This window comes from Pleurodeles waltl, chromosome 1_2, assembly GCF_031143425.1.
Source record: "Pleurodeles waltl isolate 20211129_DDA chromosome 1_2, aPleWal1.hap1.20221129, whole genome shotgun sequence".
Classification (NCBI taxonomy): Eukaryota; Metazoa; Chordata; class Amphibia; order Caudata; family Salamandridae; genus Pleurodeles; species Pleurodeles waltl.
The window spans coordinates 222,554,700-222,572,115 of NC_090437.1; positions in this window are offsets into that span (position 1 = coordinate 222,554,700).

The window sequence follows — 17,416 nt, forward strand, 5'->3', positions numbered from 1 at the left end:
AGGTCATCAGTGTAGTACAGAACAGACAGATCCACTGGAGAGCCATCGTCCTCTGCAATGAGATATTGTACAATTATTGTGTCTGTGTTGTGCCAGTTGTAATGTGATGTCACTGTCTTCCTATTGTGGTACATTGTTACCTTGGTTCCCATGCATTGTTCGTGTCATTAATGTTTGCAGTCTCTCAGCCCTAAGCCCCACCTGCATGTCACATGTAGTGTGGGCAGTTTGGGCAATTGTCTGCATCACATCCCCTAGGTGTGGGTTCTGTCCAAATTGTTGCTTTCACCCTTTTTGTCCTCATCAACCCTCCCTCTGCTTCCATTAGCACGGTGAGGCATTGCAATGATTGTTGGTGTGCTGATACCACAGGACCACACATAACAATATGGCCTTGTCCCAGTCTATCATTTATCACATACACCTATGCAGTGATGAGACCTTTGCACCATACCAGGTATGGCATTTCCATGAGACAATACAGGTGTTACCATTGGTAGTACCTCATGTTGATGTTTGCGCATGTGTGCTATATTGCATTGCACTGATGAACCTGGCAGAGTTCTATTTCCTCTTGTGACTGTGCAGGTGTGTTTGCCTTCCTACACACATATGTCCCCCCCTCAATGCAGTTGTCTTAGCACAATGACACCTGAGATGTTGCATGGTGGCATTGCAGCTATTGTGACACAGGAACAGGGGTAAACCCAGGGATGGGCATCATGGGTATGAGACTACTGATGTGTACATCATTATGTATGTGACAGTGCCTGATGGTGATTGAGTCTGTGGACATGAGCAGTTGACAGCAGTAGCACTTGGATAGGGATTGATGGGTTTTGATCACTTAGTCATTCTGAACCCTCATTTTGAGGGTGTTTGTGCAATGGGCACCCAATTGCCATTTCCTAATTGACCAGCACACACAGCATGGGTAGTAGTGGCAACTGTTGTCAATGGTAAATGCCTCTTGAGCCAATGGCCTGTGACTGGTCATTGTCCTCTAGTTTACATTCTGACAATACCAGCTGTCCTGTGACACCAGACCAGTTTTACGTTCTACCCTACCCTCCTGGTCTGCTCCAACATTTCCAGCAGCCTTGGCATGGCGAAGTACGCCCATGCAAAGGTTGTTGGTATAGTGTTGTGCTGTGCCCACGGATGTCCCTGCTCAGTCCAATGCACCTGGCACCGGCAGTGCAGGGAGTCCCGTGCCGTGCCCCTTTGCCCTTTCCACTGCCTGATTTTCAGGGCTGACATGCATTGTGTAGTAGGTATGTGCCGCCCCCTTCTTGCACTTGACATTTAGGTATTTTGGTCCCCCATGCAACTTACCGTGCATATGTGTTGTTTCCTGGTAGTCTGCGCTGTCCTGTCCTGCGATAACAGTGACGATTTCCTCCGGGATGACGGCTGCAACCATCTCCTCCATCTCGTCCAAGTCCTCTTGCAGCACTGGACTCTCACCTCTGGTCTGCAGTGCTGCCTTCCTGTTCCTTGCCATTTGTTCCTTTGTCCTGTGCTTGCAGTCATGCCAGAGTTTCTTGCACTCAGTGACAGTTCTCCTGACCTCTGCCACACTGTTAATCTTGTCCACAATCTGTTGCCAAATTGCCTCTCTCTTCCCAATTGGCAATTTAGAGGTGATGAATAGTTGATGCTGGTGCTCTGTCACCTCTCTCACCAGAATTTCATACTCCTCTGCACTGAAGCGACACTTCATCTTCTTCTTGTCTCTCCCCTGGGTCTTGTGTGTTTCCTCCTGGATGGTTCCTGGTTGTCTGGGGTCTCCCTGGAGTCTCTCCTGGCTTCTGGGTTCCACTTCAGGGCTCCTTAGCACTCTTTGCTCCGTTTGAATCGCTTTTTGACTTTATTGTGGGAGAAAACGGCACATATCCGATTTGCCGTGTTTTTCCATGTCGCAAACCGGATTAGAATCAATTTTCCTGCATTAACGTTGTTTTGCCTTATGACAAGGCGCAATGGTTAGTGTCAGAAAAAATGTATCTAACCTATTCTTAGCTCCACTCAGCGTCAAGGTATAAATTTGATGCATGGGTGGGGTTAAGAAATGATGCTAGCCAGAGCTACATTTTTTGACGCAAAACTGTGTTAGTTCCGTTTAGCTTCAAAAAGTATAAATCTGGCCCTAAGCCTGTTTTCACTCTGTTGTAACTGGATTGAGATCAGTACTTTTGAATTTTATATACGGCACACGAATTTTGGATAGTGGTACAATAAAAATGGCCACAAAGCCCTGCCTCAGCATATCATTTGAAGTACTAGAAAAGAGACATAGAGAAAGAGGGAGTTTGGCCACCATGTATCGCAGAAGATATGTTAACGAGAGCTGACTGCAACAATGGTGAAAACATTTTGCTGAGCTCACATTCTCTTGCCACGGCTGCGAGTACAACACATTTAGATCTTGAGCCTACTAATCATTAGCAACCACTCTTTGAAGAAAATATGATAGAGTGTGTGCTCACAGCTAGTTATTAACCAACCTTCAGTGGGCTTTTAGAGGAGAAATCACAACAGGGTACTTTCATTGATGAAGGATTTCTCCATTTCTTCTCTATTGTTTAGCGTTTCTGGCTCTAGCACCTTTCACCCGATGAGTGGATTCCTATTAATATTCCAATACCCTACTCCTGTTCTTACTGGCATTTTGGGATGCTTTATACACCTCCTCTTGACTTAGGTGGCTCCCGCAGTCATTTAAATGTCTTTGAGCGATCATTGACAGGCAGGCAATTCTGATGTCTGGGCCTCTGGACATTCTCGGATGTTTCCCTAGTGGATTTATGGATCACAGAGGGAATATATTCCAAGATCTTCTGTATATCACTTATGTGGCTACCACTACGTTTCATACATGTAGGCTTCCACCTGAAAGAATGAAGGTTTTTTTAACGTATACCTCGTCCCTTTAACATGTATTCTCATGACTCAGCATGAGTTGACCTGCAGCCCTGTCATATTTGGACCGTGCCGTCCTTCCTTTCCACTTATAGACACCCCCTTGCATTCCTTACCGAATTCATTGATATTGATGTTGACGTCAAACTTGATAACTTTTATTCCTAGACAATGAATCCACCAGGGATCTTGCATCGCACAGAATGCTTTAATGCACTGAAGACGTCGCCAAACATCCCGTTTTTTAATATCGTTTTCTCAGCATTTTCTAAGTATTGCACCATAGCTGTAAACTTTCTTTTAAACTGATTTTATACATCCCGTTTGCAGATGCCTTGACGCTGGAAAAAAGTGTACGATGTTGAGTACTCCTGAGGTAGTGGGAGGCTGACGAAGGGAATCTGGGAATTTGTTGTGGCTCTATGATTATTACGAGATAGAGCTTGAAGGAGTGTATTAAGACTCAATGCCCCGGGGCATCTGGACAGAAGGCACAGAAACTTCTTGCAGTACAAAGCTGTTTGGCAGTGCCGAAGAGGTAATGAGTCACTGAGAGAAGTGAGAACGTAGGTGTGTGGATGTAGATGTTACTGGTGATGTAGGGACTTGCTTCAGTGACAGCGTTGAAGGCAAATCAGGCAAGTTTATAGAAGGTCCTGTTTCGTGCACTGAGCTTACCCACCTAGTTGTTGAAGAAGATGGCGAAAGTGCATCATGGTGGTTAATTTGGACATAACAGCATATTTAAATTAATAAACTCTGGAGAAGACTGAAGAGGAGAGTTGTCACCTGCAATGTGTACCTACTTTCATCTGGTTGCTTTTTATCTATTCCTAAGCTCACAATTCCTGACATTTGTCCAGTTCATAAATCACCACTGACCTTTTGGCCAGAGTCCTTCACTCCCCCCAGCCTAGCCACGGCTCTATGGTCGAGGCACCTGCCTGTGCCTCATCCCTGGTTGCTTAGGTCATCTGCGTCAGTCAGGTCTGTCTGCCTTTTAACTCTTTTGTTCTTTTTGCTGTATTTTGCCTTTTTTTCTCTCTTTGCGTCTATTCTATCTTTCACTCACCTTTCACTCCTTTTTGCTCCTGAACTTTCCCTGCTGCCCCCGTGGCACCGACCCCCTGCCCTCATAGCACTTCCCGCCCTCCCACCTCCCAGATGACCAATCCCCCCTCCCCTTCTCAAGGGTGGCGGCTGCGCCAATGGCGCGCCGAAGGTACGCCAAAGGCAAGCCCATGTGTTCCCATCCACGCCTGAACCGCGCCCAGTGCCACAGAACCTGGATCTTGACCCACCCATTAATACAACACCAGCCCTCTCCACGCTCTAAATCCAGGATGCCCCCGGAGCAACTGTCACCTCACATTTCCTGCATGTCAAACGGCAGCCCTCACAGCACCAGAACCATTTTCAAGCCACCTGAAGTCCATCCTCCTTAACGTCTGCTACCTGCACCAAACACGGCGTGGAGATTTGGGAACTGTCACCACCCACCCTTACATCTCATTTTTCACTGAGACATGAACTAACATAACATCCGGACCAGACATCGACATCGACATCACCAGAGACTACAAGCTGCTACGCAAGGACCGCCCTTCCAGACCAGGAGGCAGTATAGCACACAGGAATTCAACCCCATCATGGAATCTCTCCATTTCCAAAATCACACTTCCCCTAAGACCCCCACCCATGGCCCCCTCATCTACACACCACCCAGACTATGCCCAGCATTCAGTGACGCCATCGTCGACCTCCTAGCCCCCGACACACTAGCCTCCAGGAACTGCATTCTCAGTGGTGACCTCAACTTCCACTTCAATCATCTCAGTGACACAACACCTCAACACTACTCGAGAACCTGGACACAATCAGGCTCAAGCAACTGGTCAACTCACCAACGCATACCAGCCAACACATTCCTCACCCCATTTTTCCTGCCAGCAGCAACATCACCATCAATGACGTGACCCCACTATACTGGACTGACTACTACTGCATCCATTTTAACTTCTCAACAACCACAGCGCAAACCCACTCAACATGCCCGGCCTACAGAAAATGGAACTGCATCTCTGAAGAGTAACTCACCAGCACCCTCTGCAACTCCCCATCCCCTACACAACAGGCGCCAACACCTCACCCCACAAACCTCAAGACTCTCCAAGCCCACCTGACGTCCCTGCCAGGTCCAGCCAAAGCCCAATGACTCCTGCACGCCTTGACCCCCCTCATGACAAATGATACCCACTCCATAATAAGCAGCATCCAATTGGGAGACCCAACCGGCCCATGCCCACAATACATCTTTAACAAGGCCAGCACCTCGATGAGGCCTGAACTCCGCAAGGCCATCAACTGCTCCCTAGAGTCAGCAACCTACCCCGAAGACTGGAAGCAGGCTGAGATTCGCCCACTTCTGAAAAAATGCACAGCCGACCCGACTGACCTCAAGAACCACCACCCCATCTCCCTAATACCTTCCCAGGTACAGTCACCAAGAAAGCAATCAACACTCAGCTACACCAACACCAACAACATCCTGGACATCTCCCAATCAGAATTCAGAACCAACCACAGTACCAAAACTGCCCTGCTTGCAGCCATAGATGACATCTACTCCCTCCTTGACCACGGACAAACAGCAGCCCTCATCCTGCTGGATCTCTCAGCTGCCTTCAATACAGTGTACACTGTGCACCAGACTCCATGTGGCAGGCATACGAGGCACGCCCCTTCGATAGATACAGTCCTTCCTGACACGCAGAACACAGAAAGTCAGGCTCTCGCCACACCTATAAGAACCCACAGACATCAGCTGTGGACTACCCCAAAGGATCATCGCTGAGCCCCACGCTGTTCAATGCCTACATAATTCAACTCGCCCCCATCGCCAGTAACTATAGCATGAGCATCATCTCCTACGTTGATGACACCCAGCTGATCCTCTCCCTGACTGAGAACCCATCAACAGCCATGAAACATTTCAGAGACGGAATGGAAGCAGTGCGCCACCTGGATGAATGAAAGCTGCCTAAAGCTGAACTACAACAAAACTGAGATCCTTATCTTGGGACCCTCCCAGTCAGCTTGGGATGACTCTTAGTGCCCCTCTACAGTTGGAAGGTCCCCTGCCCTTACAGGCCATGCAAGAAACCTCGGCGTCATCCTCGACTCAACACTCACCATGACCAGGCTGGTCAACTCCGTCCCCTCCACCTGCTTCCACATACTCCGACTCCTCTGAAAGATCTTCAGATGGATACCAACCAACTGCTGGAAAACCGTGACACATGCCTGTTGGACCTGGCCCTTTTTGCAAGGTCATCCACATTCTTTTTGCCTCCTTTCTTCTATTTCTCTGACCTGTTTTTGTTGGCTTTAGGACTCTGGGCACTTTACCACTGCTAATCAGTGCTAAAGTGCATATGCTCTCCATGTAAATTGTATTGGTGATTGGTTTATCCCTGATTGGCATATTTGATTTACTAGTAAGTCCCTAGTAAAGTGTACTAGAGGTGCCCAGGGTCTGTAAATCAAATGCTACTAGTGGGCCTGGAGCACTGATTGTGTCACCCACATGAGTAGCCCTGTAAATATGAACTGCCACTGCAGAGACTTTATATGCAGTGTTGCACTGCCAATTCGACTTCAGCAAGTGTACCCACTAGCCAGGCCTAAACCTTCCCTTTTTATAATTTTGTTTTACTTTTTAAACATATCCTTGGTAGGAGGTTGCGGACCGGTTTAGTAATTGCATGCTAGCAGTGAGCAACTGGATGAATACTAATTGGCTTAAAATGAATGCCATCAAAACCGAAATTGTTTGTTTCTGATTAGGAAAAGAGTTATGGAACTCATGTTGGTGGCTTTCTGAATGTGGCGCTCATCCTGTACCCACCATGGTTAGCAGGAACTTGGGCATTTTGTTTGATGATCATTTATCCTTCAAAAAACAGGTTAATCATACTGTTAAGACTAGTCTTTGGTTCATCAAAATGCTCAGGAAAAGTTTTCCTTATTTGTCACATGAATGGAGGGTATCTGCCATTTTAGCGCTGGTGATGTCAAAGATAGACTATTGTAATGCCCTATTCCTCAATTTGGATAAGGCTCTGATTAACAAATTACAATTGGTCCAGAATGCTGCTGCCAGAGCGGTTCTCAATCTTCCACGGCGGTTATCAGTTAGAGAGAGCCTTAAACGATTACATTGGCTGCCAGTGGCTCAGCAGATTATTTTCAAATCGCTTTGTCTAACATATAAGGCAGCTCATGGGAACGGTCCAAGATATCTCACCACTAGGCTTTGTTGGTATGTGCCTAGGAGAAACTTGAGGTCTTCTCAAGCTTATCGGATTCAGGTTCCTCGAACCTATAAAGCTAAATGGGGCGACAAAGCATTTACTGTGGCTGCTGCCAAGAGTTGGAATTCGCTTCCTTTGAACATCAGACAAGAACCTTGTTATCTGAAATTCAGGAAATTGGTAAAAACATGGATTTTTTCCCGATAATCTCATTTTTGTACCTCTTGGACCGCGCTCTGTATCTTTTAATATTTTTCAGTTTTCTTTCTAAACATCATCTGTTTCCTGGGTGGTGTCCTTGCATTATTGCATTATTCCTCTGCTCTCTCCTCTTTGTTTTAGCGCTTCGATGCTCTTTGTGAGTCGCTTTATAAATATGGCATACCTACATACATGGCATACATACATACATGTAAGACTCCCCTTAAGGTAGGCCCTGGGTAGGTCCATGGGCATGGTGCAGTGTATGTTAAAGGTGGGACAATTATGCCAAATTCGTTTTTCACTGCTGTAAGGCCTATCTCTCTCATAGGTTAACATGGGGGCTGCTTTTAAATAACTTTTAAGTGCAGATTCCCTTTGGGAGCAGATGGAAATATGGAGTTTGGTGTCTCTGAACTCACAATTTAAAAATACATCTTTTGATAAAGTTGGTTTTTAAATTGTCAGTTTGAAAATACCACTTTTAGAAAGTGGGTGTTTTCCTTCTTTAACCATTCTGTGACTCTGCCTGTTTGTGGATTCTCTGTCTGGGTCAGACTGACAGTTGGGCTGTTTGTGACTCCCCTGTAGACAGTGAGACAAAGGGAGCTGGGGAGTAGCCTGCATATCCTGATGGGCTATCTGAGCTAGAGTGAAGGGAGGAGTGCTCACTTACACCTGAATGGGCTGTGCCTGACCTCTCACAATGCAGTCTCCAACCCCCTGGTGTGTGTCTGGGGCCTGGCATGGGCAAGGCAGGATCTTGTGAACAACAGAGACTTTCCTTTAAAGTATGCCTACTTCAAAGACAGAAAGGGGTATAAGTAGTGGACCCAAAACCCCAGACTTTCAAATTCTTCAAGGATTCAAGAGGAACATCTGCCAAGCAGAAGAGCTGAAGAGCTGAGGAGAAGTGCTGCTCCATCCTGTTACTGTGCTTTGTTGGGCTATCCTGCAGTTGCTGCTTCTGCATGTGAAAGGGGACAAAAACTGGACTTTTATTGTGCATTCCTGCTTGAGAAGAATCTCCAAGGGCTTGAACTGAGCTTGTCTCCTGTTGCTGACGTCTCAACGCCATCAAAAACTTCTCCTGCCAGCACCTGGACTATCTGCTGAGACTCCTGCCCTGCCAAGTGGTGCCCTATCAAGTCCCTGGGCCATTGAGTGGTGAAGCTGGTGGAAAAGGACAGAAATCCACGCACAGACCGTTTTGCGGGTACATTTTGGACACATTATACGCAATGTGGCTGATAAATGATGCGTCGCTGGCCTTGTGGATGAAATTAATGCTCCACCTGCATCGCTGCTGGAGAAATGATGCACAACACCCGCTTGCGGCTACTGATAATGACACAAACTCCACGCAGTGCAGTTTCCTGACACCGTGTGACTGGATTTCAAATGCAGCATCGATGTGTGTGAAAAATCGATGCAAAACCAGTCCGGACCTGAGGTTCCCGTCTGGAAGTCAACACATCCCTCTCCTGCGAGGGAGAAAAACGACACATCGCCGACCCAACCGGAGAAGAAACGATGCACTGCTTAACTTGCGAGTAAGGAATCAACACATCACTGACTTTTCTCATGTACGCTCGCCCTATGCACCTTTATTTTTTATGCTAACCAGGTACTTTGTGCAAAATCACTGTTTCCATTTTTCTCTACGGAGTAAGCCTCCTATTCTTTTGAAAGTTCATATTTTAACTTGTGTATGTTTGATGTTTCTCATTTTGGTCTTGTTTGATTCAAATAAATATTGCCTAATTTTCTAAACTGGTGTGGTGTCCATTTTGTAGCATTTCACTGTATTACTGTGTATTAGGAACACATACTTTACACATTGCTTCGGGTTAAGCCTGCCTGCTTGTGCCAAGCTACCAAGGGGTGAGTTGGGGTTAACCAGGTGTGTTTCTCCTTTGCCCTGACTAGAGTGAGGGGCCTTGCTTGGACAGTGGGAGTAGGAGGCTGGCATGGTTTGTAAGGTACTTACACCTTATACTAGGTCCACTTATCCCTTATTAGTGAAATGTAGGCAGTGTTATAGCAGTTTAGGGAGCTGTAGCAGAGCAACTTAGGCTAAACTAGGATACATGCAAAGCTCCTGCAATACCACTATAGGTTTACAGTACTTATACACAATAAAAGAAAATACTCAATGTGATACAAATGATAAAGGTACTTTATTTTAGTGACACAAGGCCAAAAATATCTTAGAGACAATACTCCTTCTGGAGGTAAGTATTATACACAATACATACACTAGTAACCAAAATCAGGTAAGTAAACAGTCATAACATAGTGCAAACAGTAGAAAATACAATTGATTGCAATGGGCCTAGGGGCAACACAAACCAGACACTAAAATAGTGGAATGTGAATCACAAATTCCCCCTTACACAAGTGTAGTGTGCAGCAGGGTGCTGGGAGTGTAAGAAAACACCAAAAGTAAGTAAAGTACCCCTCCCCAGAGCCCAGGAAAGCAGGACTAAAGTACAGCAAGTTTCCTCAGGACACACTACAAGTTGTGATACAAGATTTTGCAAGAACCAAGCAAGACTGCAAGTAACAAATAATGGATTACTGGACCTGAAGTCCAGTGGAGAGAAGAGACCAAGTACAGAAGTTGAAGAGGAGTCCAGGAAGGGCAGGAGCCCTTGCCAACCTAGAAGATGGTTCAAAAGTGGATTATCCGGTAAGAAGAAGAGTACAGAAGAGCATCAAAGAAGATGGCTGCAGTTTCCTGCTTGGTGCAGGTGATGTCCCACGTTGAGTTGTTGGATGCAGACTGTTTGCGTTGCTGGATTCCGCCAACAAGCCTTGGTTCACGCAAGTACGAGGTTTGTATCAAAATGGAGCTGCCTGGACCCAGGAGCGACCTCGGGGTCTCCACTTGGACTGAGGAGACAGAGGGGGCTCTCAGCACTTCAGAGATCCCACAGAAGACCAGGCAGCACCCACGGGAGTCCCAGAACATAGTGACAAAGAAGATGCAAAATGTGGTCGTCACAGCACTACAAAGAAAGGTCCCATGCCGCCGGAGAACAAGTAACTCTTGCCTCTGACACTCCCTTAGACTCAGAAGCTGTGCATCTCATGTACCTCTCCTTCCCAAGAGTTGTCTGGATAGTATTGAATCTTCTACATATGGATAATTAAAGGTAAGGAAGACTCTGTATTTGTGTGCGCCTGTCCCCATCATAAATGTTCTAAAAAGGACTTTCAGGTGTTGTACAAGATACACCTATCTGAGACCCACCCTGTGAGAGGACGGTTCTGACCATCTGGTCCACTCTGATTTTTTGCTTTTTGATCACCTGGCTTTTGACCTTTTACTGTGAGGGAGCCTTGAAGTTGGGGGTTCACCCACAGTAAACTCATGGTAAAATGGGCTGCACGTGTTTACCGCTGGTGCCACCTTGCTAAGGAAAGGGTGCAGTGGTGCAGCAAGAGTAGGAGGCCATGGGCTGGTGAAACGTGATCACATGTGCACACACATTTGTTCACATGTGAGGGCTGCAATGGGGGATTCCTGACGTTCACAGCCCAAGAACTTAGCTTAGGTAACCTGGTGCAGAAAGAACTATGCAGAGTGGGTGGTGACCTGGAGTAGGCCTCATGAGATGGGTTTACACATGTGACAGATAGTCAGTGTGTTTACTGTCTTTTTGGTGTTGGGATACTCCATTATATGTCAACATCAGTGTACTTACTGTATTTTCACTGCAGGGACACTCCATTAAATGTCAATGGGAAAGTGTGGCCTAACTCAGGTCCTGTAGGGCCCACCTAGACCAGAGTCACACCAGTGTACACTGTAACCTGTATGAAAAGAATGATACAGTAGGTTACAAAAGCATAGTTGCACATTCAGGAATGTCATCTTTCTCTGGCTCAGCTCAGGATTAAGGTCAATTACTGCTCTATCCAGCTGCTTGAACAGGGCCTTGCATCAATCAGCCTATTGTCAGCCCCTGCCAGGAAATGCGTGGAGAGGCCCCAGAAGGAATGTCAGGGAGAAGGGGCTGAGTTTCAGAGCGCATGTGGCCCTAGCTACTGGATGACACCATTTTGAGCTATCCCACAAGACTGTGCAGGAAGGACGGGGTAGGAGCAAGGAAGTGATGTGCACCTCTGGATTGACCAGAGGTGCAGCCCTGCTGAACACTTTTGCACCCATTTATATGGTATTGCCCAGGGAAGAGCACTCCCTCTTGGCTGGGCTTCAATGCAGGACACTGGGACTGAAGATGGGCGTCATGGACAAATGGATGGAAGAACCCCCTGATTACACATTGGGCAGGGACTCTGCCTCTGATGGACTTCAGACCAGTGAGGCAAATGCCAGGGCCAGGTAAGCTGGACCCCCTTAACCCTGAGGACTAGTTGGGGGAAAGACTGGGCTGCAGAAGGAGAGCGCGCTGCCCAGAAGAAAGGAAGGCACCCATGTGAAAGGCTGGCCCAGGGAGTCAGTGGGACTAGCTCCCTACCAATGTGGGAACCTTCTAGGCCAGAAGGACTAATGAAAGTGCTCCTGGTTGCAAGGGCTCATCACCAGGAGTGAAACAACACCAAGATCATCACAAATGGCCCTTGGGGGCCTGAGGTATCAGGAGGAGAAGGTCTGTGACCTTTAGCCTAATTCAGAGTGAGTGGTGAAGCGTGTGAAGCTCTGCTGCTGCTCTAGTTGATGTCCCCAGGGTGGGACAGGGCCCAGGGGCTGCCAAAAAAAGAAGTAAAGCTGGGGGCTGCAGTTGCAACCCCCGTGAAGATGAGCTTAGGGGCCACGGACCCCATCCCGGACTTCCCAAGGAGAGGCAAACCTGAGGAGTGCAGTCATGCTCCTTGCAAATGTGGGCCAGGCTGTTGCCCAAAGTAAAGCCAGGGGGCACCGTCACGCCCCGTGAAGGAGCTGGCAGGAGCCCAGCACCACATCCCGGGCCCCACTGAGAAGGGTAAGTCAAGTAGCACCGTCATGCTCCCTGTGAAGAGTGTAAAAGAGGCCCCAGAACACATCCCAGGACCCACCAAGCAAAAAAGCAGTGGGATGCAGTTGTGTCCCCCGCGAAGATTGCCACCAGTTGATGGAGGGACCTGTGGCTGAAGAGAAAGCCAGAGAGCACTGTCGCACCCCTGTAAAAATACCCTATGGGCACCAGACCCCATCGCGGGGCCCCACAGGAAGACAAAGGCCCTGTGAAGAGGAAGAGAGTGAGGAGAGTTCTTGCACTCCCCTGGAAAGTGAGGAGGGGCCCGGGACCTCATTCTGGGGGCCCATCCAGCCACAGCAGACAGCAAGTGCAAGGCCGGCTCCCGTGCCAGCACCTGGAGGTGCTGGCCTTGAGGGGAGCTGGAAGGAGAGGTCAGGGTAGGCTTCCCAAGCCGCTCCACAATGTGGTTTGCCTGAAGGGGTGTCCAATTGGGATCGGACCCCCCGTACATGAGGGCAGCCAGGGGTGGGCTCCCAGAGCTGCTCTCCGATGAGGCAGTCTAGTGGGGGTGTGCAGGTGGGACCGGACAAACCCACACCAAGAGTAACGCAGCACAAGGCTGCTTACAGGAACCATCCAATCAGTGAAGGAACAGCAGGAGAGCTACTCATCTAATATGCAACCTGCCCCACAATGCCTTGGGAGGCCCAGCCACCTCCTGAGCCCTGTTCTCAGCTTGTTGTGGCCCAAGGAAGATGGGACCACCACAAACAAAGTGACCTTTGACAGGGGGAGCTGCAGGAGCAGCACATCATCCCCCCAATGCAATATTTGTGTCTCCACACTAGGTTGGGTGGGACACAGGAATCCTGACCACCCAAGGGTTCCAGCACAATATGGAACACAAGCTTCTTGGATCTTGTGTTCTTTGCTTGTAGAACTCCACTTGTTAGGGGTGTAGGATGGTGGCACCCAAGGTTTATAAAGAGTGAACTGAAAGTAATCTGAGATAATCTAAAAGTAATCCCAATCTCCAAATTATTCTGACATGCCTCCACATGTTCCTTGTTCATGCTGATTTGAGCAATGAGACTGATAGCTACCTCTTATCAAAGTAGATGTACTTTTTTGTCAGATTTAGATGTTCTCACACCAACTTACAGTCAAATATTGCATCATAATACCAGAAAATGTTTTACAATGTGGGTTGTGGGGTTATATTTCCCTTTGGGAGAGACAAGAACGATTGTACAATGTCATCCAAGAGTAATTTCACAAATTTGTGTATATTTGTAAATTGTTGCATAGTATGAGGTGGTGTGTGTGTAATAAATGTACTTTTACTTTATAAGAAGAAAAAAGTACAGACTGGACAATAATTCATTGAGTGTCATGCTTGTGTGCTTGTGAATGGGGGTTACTAGCCCACACCACCTCTCTTGAGTAAGCTTTGGATTGCTCTGCAACACTACCCTGTGAGACTTAATCACGACAATGGGGTCTTTAGTTCCCATTGGTGGTCGGGTGCAGACCCATTACTTGTGTAGGCCAAACAACCAATGACCCACCTTTCAACACAGCCACTGCACTGTCAGTCATGAGTATATAAATGTTTATCATTGATCTCATAATCACCTGTCCCTACAACTAAGGAGGTGTAATTCATGTAATGGCACCAGGAAGTGTAGGTTAAAAAAAATTACAATCTGTGGTTTGTGTTGTCAACTGAGAAGAGCAACAACCTGTAAAAGGACGGTAGATGCACAGTATCAGTTCTAGACTGTGCTCTTATGTATGGCTATTAAATCAGGCCATTATGTCAACATGTTCTTACGTGCACTGCTTAGAATCAGAAATATATCCGTTTTTGTTTCAAAGTAAGCCGTCTCTTTCATAGTGTTAGGAGCAACATGGAAGGTAATCTCATCTGTGAGACAGGTTACTACAATTGTATTGGCAAATGTCACATTATAGGTGTGTTTCAATTTTCATGACTGTCGAGGGAGGTATAGATTGCAGAGCTAGCCAAAACCAGCACTTGTCATTGGTTTTTCAGCATATATATATTCACTTAAAAAAACAAAGGTTACAGGGAGGTTACAGTTAGGTTCTGAATTTTATCGCACAAAACCATGGAAATTCAGCAGTTATAGTTAGTTATTTCAAGTAACTATAACTCCTATCCTAAGGTACCTATAACTCCCGCCTACGCCATGCACAGTTTTTTTATTAATAATTTTAGAACAAATGTTACAGAGATATTATCAGTGATGCTATAAAAGATGTCATGAGTGCTGTAATATCTGGGGTCATTAGCAGGGCATGTTTTTTTGCCTGGGGGGTTCTTCAGGGACACCAGCACCAGAGCTGAGGAGTCAGGGTGTCCCTACCCTAGCCCCTTTTCTTTTTTTAATCTTTTTTTGTGGGACTCGGCTGAAGCAGAGTCCCAAGATGGCTAACAACACTTCCCTTGTTAAAGTGTTGGCAGCAAATCAGAGCTCTGCATTTCCCTGCACATGCTCCTTAATATTTGTGAATCTTTTGCACCTCTAGATATCTATATTTCTTATTTTACTATCTCAAAAACTACTGAACAGATTTACATCTGGACATCCCTTTTTCTCGACCCCCACTTGACGGATCACCCTGAAACTTTCCATGCACAACAAGATTCTATGAATCACCTATATTCGATTTGTTTTTTTAAGATTAATCAAATGGCACCAAAGAGATAGGCATGTCCAAAAACACTTTTTTAATGGAAACATGGTACTAAATGTACATATATATATATATATTACCTACTGGTGGGTGTCAGTAGGTAGTTACATTTAGTACCATGTTTCCATTGAAAAAGTGTTTTTGGACATGCCTATATCTATATCTATATATATATATTATTATTAATATATATATATATATATATATATATATATATATATATATATATATATATATATATATATATTTTATTTTCTTTTTTTCTTTTTTTTTCACTGAAAAACCCTAAGGCTACAAGGGCCTCATAGTCAGGTTCTGAATTTGCAGTTATAATTATAGTTCTTTCAAGGAACTAAAACTTGCGCCCTGAGATAACTATAACTCGCACACTCTCCATGCACAGTTGTCTCATCAATTGGTTTATTGCAAATGTTGAAGAGAGAGTATTAAAGATAGCATACAATATGCCATCAATGATATAATATGTGGAATAATGTAGATTTTCCAAGTAATTTATGATGGAAAGTCTTAATTTTATTAAAGACATGGAGGCAAGTATTATGCTTTCTTTTCCTGCTTTATTTTAACAGCAGCCAAGAACAAAACACCAATCCCAAAGGTTTGCGTAACAGGCAACCAATTGGAGAACGAGAATAATACACTAACCAATCACGACACTATACACAATAAGATATACCAATCCTGACTGCAGGCAGCCCTCTTTTCAACTGCGAGACATTCAAGAGAATGATTTAAATAAAGGTAAAATACAACAAATTAAACATATTGCCAGAACAAATGCAAATAAGTCTTGAATTCTGTCCAGAGCAGTCGAGGAGAAACGCTTGACAGGATGGTTAACAGAGGAATCCAGATTTGGTGATGATTGGACTGAAGGAATACTTTGAGTAGAAACGGCATCCGATGTTCGAAGTAGACGCTGGAGCGTTGGTAGCAACTGAAAAGGGTGGGAAAATAGAACAACATTAATACAGTAAGTGGTGGGATAATACTCACCTCCGTGTCTTTAATAAAATTAAGATTTTCCATCATAAATTACTTGGAAAATCTACATTTTATGACAAGACCGGAGGCTCTTATTATGCTTGTTAAAAGCATGCTAATTACTACAGAAGTTGCTGTATTAACAGGTTTGCAATAAAATGTGCGAAAAATAAAATAATTTGACCAATCTGCCGATCTTAGAGTATCTTCCACACGTGATCCAGCCCAAAAGGCTTTTATGGCCATAGCCCCTCTAGCAGAATGGGCTCCAAATTTTGATGTATCGATGCCAGCTAGAGACATTACCCATTTAACCCAACGAACTAAGGTAGGTGAAGATACAGGTTTATAGGGTTTCCTGAAGGAAATTAAAAGTTGAGAGGCAGAAGATGTTCTAAGATCGGCCGTCTTTTGTTCATAAACCTTTAAACAACTTCCCACGCATAGCTTCGGATAATTGGGAAAGAACGGATAGAAAACAGAAGTAATATTGGTTTTAGTACGACGAGACACATTGAATAGTATACCTCTAGGAGGAAAGTGACGAGCTGAAATATCCAAGGCAATATCCAAGGCTTTGACATCTGACAAACGTTTGATAGATACAAGACAAAGTAACATTGTTAGTTTAGCGGAAAGCATTTTCAAAGACAGTAAGTTATCCTGCCAGGATAGGAACATTTGTAAGACAAGATTTACATCCCATAGAGCGGTATATTTGGGAAAGGGAGGGTTGGAGAATTTTACTCCTTTCAAAAGACGACAAATGATAGGATGTTCTCCTACGGGTTTCCCGTTTATAAAAGGATGATGGAGGGAGATAGCTGACCTATATAAGTTAATGGTCCTGTAAGATTTGCCAGCACTAGCCTGAGAGGCAAGGAAATTTGCTATCAGACCGAGATCTGCTGAAAAGGGATCACATGCTTTTCCCAGACACCAGCTAGAACAGATGGACCAAGCTGATTTGTAAGCCTTGGAAGTGCCTGGAGCCCAGGAATTGTTGATGTAGGTTGAAGTCTCGAGTGAAATTCCTGGATAGGATGAGGAAGACCTGAAACTTTCCAGGCAGATAGGAGAAGGGATTTGTTGAGTATGAGATCGTGAGGGAGACCTTGTGGATTGAGAAGGAGAGAAGGGAAGGAGGGCAGAAGTATCGGGAAGTCGATTGATAATTCGAGAAGGGGGGGATACCACACTTGAGATTGCCACAACGGAACAACTAGAACTACTGTGGCTTTTTGACGACGAAGATGAGCGAGTACTCTTTTTATCACGATGAAAGGAGGAAAGGCATAGTTTATTGTATGGGGCCACTGTTGAAGA